The following is a 5,019-nucleotide window of genomic DNA, read 5'->3' on the forward strand; positions in this document are numbered from 1 at the left end:
ACAGCCTTACAGACTATCAAAGATGGCCACTGGAACACAGAGAAAGCCACTCACAAAAAGAAAACTTTCTAATTTGAGAACTGTGCATATAAATAGTATATTAAGTTGAATGTGATCATATAGACTGGGGACAATTTCAACGACTGGCTCATTTAAGTACACCTCCTGTATATTTTCCCCAAGAATATTATTACATGCAAATTTTCTTTCAATAATCAAATATTCCATCTAATTTTGAATATGTCATCTGTTAAAAAAAGGTTCCATTTTAAAATCAGGACCTCAAAGTTGAATTTAAATCAGTGACATCATACATCTTAAACATCCCGGGGACAGCAAGTTTGACGGCAGCTGGACACTGTTGTGTGTGACTAACTTTCGTCGTCTCTTTGTAAAGGTATTATCTCAATTACTTTGGCTATTCTTTCGGCGAGTGCTATACTATTTGCAGCAATTATTCTCCGAGACATCAGATCAAATGGTTCACCTGTTACATCCATCAGCACTCAGCCGGCTTCGGTGACGATGATACCAGCTCCGGCCATGTCCCAGCAGTGAATCCCCATTTCATAATAGGCATCCGCTCCTCCAGTTGCCACAAGGCACATATTAACAGCAGCTGTCCCAACACTCCGGATTCCATGGATGGGAATGGAGCAAAGCTTTTCCATATTGGACAGAATAATCCGTAACGTCTCTGGCTTTCTGGACGAGCCCAACTCGATCACCAAGAGTGATTTGGTAATGTCTTCCTGCTGTGACACCTGAAGCTTCTGGCCGTTACAGAAGGCGCCTTTCCCTTTCCTGCCGGTGTACATCTTATCTTCCACACAGCTGTACACAATTCCAAACTCCATCTCTTTATTTACAACGAGGCCAATCGAAACAGCTACAAAGGGAAACCAATGCACAAAGTTAGTCGTTCCATCGATAGGGTCAATGATCCACGTGGGCTTGTCTGTGAAGACTGTCATTTCTCCAGCTGCCACGGATTCTTCACCAATGAAACTGACACGGGTACTTTTTCTTTATAGAAGAGAAGAGCATGTTTTCAACTTTTTGGTCAGTCACTGTTACCAAGTCGGCTGGAGAACTTTTAATCATGACATCCACCTCATGGTTTAGAGCTTCACGAATCATCTCTCCAGCTTGTCTTGCTAGGATAACTGCATAATCCATGCACTCCCTGCCAAGGGTCTGCCATTATCTCGCGAGAGCGCACCGCGATCGATGCTCAACCTCCTCAACCTCCGGCATCCGAGGGGCTCGGTTCTTCTGCTCTGCCGGAGGAAGTCCCGCCCCATCTATAATACTCATTTTTACTGTCACAATATTTTATAAATTTTAAAGAATATGATTAAAAAAAGAAAGGTATGACAGGTATAGAAGGGGGTACAAAAGGGAAAGAAGAATGTGATATAATTCTATTTACTTAAAATATGTTTTTAAATGTTAACAAATTCAGATAAATTGAAATTATGTATCCTTCCTCATCATAATGAACTAAAACTTAAATCAATTAAAAAAAAAAAACAGAACTCGGAGTTCAAGACTTAAATCAGTCAATATGACATTTTCCAAATTCAGTTGCTGCAACTGACTGACACATGGGAACTCAGAAAGATGGTTCCATTCTGATACTCATACAAGGAGGTCTTCATGGACCTAAAGTGGCAGAGAATCAGACAGTTCTGGGAATCAATGCCTAGTACAGGAGGATGACCAGGAATGATATAGGAGGAGCATGTGGGCCAATATCTTTGTAACTGTGTGACAGATAAGTACCCATGTTGCTACATAAGAGTCTATATACTAAAATCTGTACTAAGGTCTGCTAACATCCTGAACTGCACATATTTCCATCATTGTCAAGTGAGACCCATGTGATGGCTAGAGGAGGAGGGCACACACACAGAAAGGACTAACGCAACAGAAATCTGGCAAAAGCACACACTGACCAACCACACCCTCAGCACATCCTGTCTTTGTCTGGTGTTTCATTCCTTTGCACCTCCACAACCTCATTTCTACACATTCCCAACAACCCAACACCTATCCAGGCTAGGAGACATCAAACCTGAGTATGGTAACTGGTCATAGTAGTACACATTTTTGATCCCAGAACTTGGAAGGTAGAAGCAAGTGGATATCTATGAGTTCGAGGCCATCATAATCTACACAGTAAGTTCCATGACAGCTAGAGCAACAAAGTGAGACCCTATCTTGAAAAAAAAAAAGCTGAGTATTGCACACAACTGTAATATTGTCACCAGGAAGCTGAGCCAAAAGAAACAAGGTAGTCAAGGCCACTCTGGGCCACATAGTAAGAAGTCATTTTTAAAAGAGCCCATTGCTGCTGGGTGATGGTGAGGCATGCATTTGATCCCAATGTTCAGGAGGCAGAGGCGAGCAGAGCTCCTAGTTAGAGGCCAGAACATCTACAGAGGTCCACAAAACAAGTTCCAGGATATCCAGGAGTACATGGAGAAATCCTGTTGAAAACACACACTCGCACACACAAACAAAACAAACAAAGACAAATAAAAAACAGAAAAAAAAAACAAAAAACAAATACAAACAACAAACCCTGCCCATCCCAGAGTGAAATTGCTTAGCAGATAAAGTTACCTCTCCCCAAAGGAGCTGACAGTCTATGTTTCCTCCCTGGGATCTACAGGGTAGAAAGAAGAGAAGTGACTCCTGCAAGTTGTCCTCTGACCTCCACAAGAGCTATAGCTCTCCCTGCCCACAACTCCCCTGAAACACACAAGACAAATTGCCTAAAATATAGTCATGAAAGTTGCACCTGCTTTTGTTGTTGTTGTTGTTGTTGTTGTTGTTGTTGTTTTGAGACAGGGTTTCTCTGTATAGCCCTGGCTGTCCTGAAACTCACTTTGTAGACTAGGCTGGCCTCAAACTCAGAAATCCGCCTGCCTCTGCCTCCCAAGTGCTGGGATTAAAGGCATGAGCCACCACTGCCTGGCTAGTTGCACCTGCTTTTAATCCCAGCACTGAGAGTGGGGGCAAAGGTAAGTAGATCTCTGTCATTGGGAGTCAGGGCAAAGTTAAGTGGATTTCTATGAAATTGAAACTAGCCTGGCCTATAGGATGGCTAGAGCTACATAGAGCTACATAGAGAAACCTTGTTTTAAAATAAAAACAAATGAAACAAAAAACAAACAAACAAACAAACAAAAAACAAAGGTAGGTGCTAGAGCCTAGAGTAGTTAAGAGCATTTGCTGTTCTTGCAAAGACTGTGGATTCAATTCCTAGCAACCACATGGTGGTTCACCTGAAACAGTACCTGGGGATCAAATGGATGATGCCTTCACCTGATCACCATAAGCATATATGCTATTCAAACATACACTCAGGCTCACACATGTACACATAAAAATATCAAAACAACTGTATAGTAAGTTTTCCCTATTTCTTCAAAAAGCACAAACTTTAATTTGTACTCAAAGACTTCAGATATAACCATAAAGAATATGCCTACACTATTCAGATGTAGTTTTTGATTGAATTATTTAATCATATAAGTCTAGTTATGAGGCAAAATATGAAGGCCAATCAAAATCAAGAGATGCTTTCTTAGTTAGCATACAGCTTTATTAATTTGCTACATGTAAGGAGCATGTAAGGCCTGAAGGCCAGGAAGGCTAAAATGAAATCTTAAGTGACAAAGTGAATAAAAATGAAAGTAAATGTGTGAAATGGATAAGCACCGCAAGGCCGTAACCCAGAGTAGAACCTCAGATAAAGACAGAGCGATGCACGAAGCCCAACATGGAGACATAGATAGAGATAAGCAAGAGCTTAAAAGCCATGGCCAGAAACGACCAAGTCAGAGACTGGATGGCTTGCTGAGCAGATCCAAGCTGCCCAGACTCCCAACTCTCCACTCCCCTTAGTTTGTATGAGCAGACTCGAACGCTGACTCCCTGACTCGCTGACTCACTGCTGGGACGAGACCCAGAGCTGCCGGGACCTGCTGCCCGAGCCTGAGGCTCGGTGAATGCCGGCAGAGCAACTCGCTGACTCGCTGTCGGGACCTGAAACCTGAGCCTGCGGTGAATGCCAGCAGATTGAGACTCCGACCCGCTGTGGGAACAATCAGAGGAGACAACACGGAAGTAAACCAGAAGTGACGCCCGAGAAGTCGGAGCCGGATCCTGCAAAGCGGAGACAGGTCGTATATCCCTTAGCTTATAATGTTAGAATGTTAGAATATTTGGAAGTGTTCTGCTAGCAATACTAGTGATTGCTATGTTATTTTGGTGTGTAATTTGTGTGATACAGCCTGATAAAAGCTCTTTTAGCACCACATCTGACTCCGTGTCTTCTGTCATAATTAGGGGGTCCGCCAACTGGAACCCTAGGCTGGTCACCCTAAGTGCTCGAGACACTCCAGCACAGAATCTCCTGCCCAAACTTTATCAGCTACCCTATTTCAGCCATCTGCCAGTGGCAGAGGCCACAATTTCCAGCCATCCAAGATCTTACATGGTTTTTATGCCTCCCATTCCAAAACCTGGCCAAAAGACCTACTCTTTCACTACATCTCTTCCCTTCCTCCTGGGAACCAGAAATCCCATTTTTACACCTTGGCCAAAAATTAGCTTCAGCCTTCTTTACTGACCAAATCAAGAACCAGTTAGGGAGACAATACATCCCCCCACAGATTATTATTTTGTAATTATTTTATTATGTTTCTATATTTGCTACGCACACTCGTCTACTCCAGTCACATCCAAAATATCGGGGATAAAATCCTGATTAAAGGATAAGAGACAATAAGAATCCAAAAGGATTCTGTGCCTACTGGATTTCAGACAGTCACTGGTATCTCCTAACTCAGACGTGTTCCAGATTAGTCTTTCCAATCGTCAACATGGCCTCATAATTGGGCATAAAGGTACCCCAAGAAATGATTTGTAAATGGTTAAGATTGGGCATTGTCTCCTGGCCGACACAGTGTTTCCAACTATCCTAGTTTAATGTTTTATGTACTAGAG

General features: G+C 42.6%; 1 pseudogene across 1 annotated transcript; it reads right to left on the minus strand.

Annotated features, from left to right (window-relative positions):
• Positions 1–354: 354 nt before the first annotated feature.
• LOC116081492 lies at positions 355–1,204 on the minus strand (annotated as a pseudogene). The gene has a single exon (XR_004114918.1). The product of XR_004114918.1 is annotated as an inositol monophosphatase 1 pseudogene (transcript).
• Between the last annotated feature and the right edge of the window lie 3,815 nt (positions 1,205–5,019).

This window comes from Mastomys coucha, unplaced genomic scaffold (genome assembly GCF_008632895.1).
Source record: "Mastomys coucha isolate ucsf_1 unplaced genomic scaffold, UCSF_Mcou_1 pScaffold7, whole genome shotgun sequence".
Classification (NCBI taxonomy): Eukaryota; Metazoa; Chordata; class Mammalia; order Rodentia; family Muridae; genus Mastomys; species Mastomys coucha.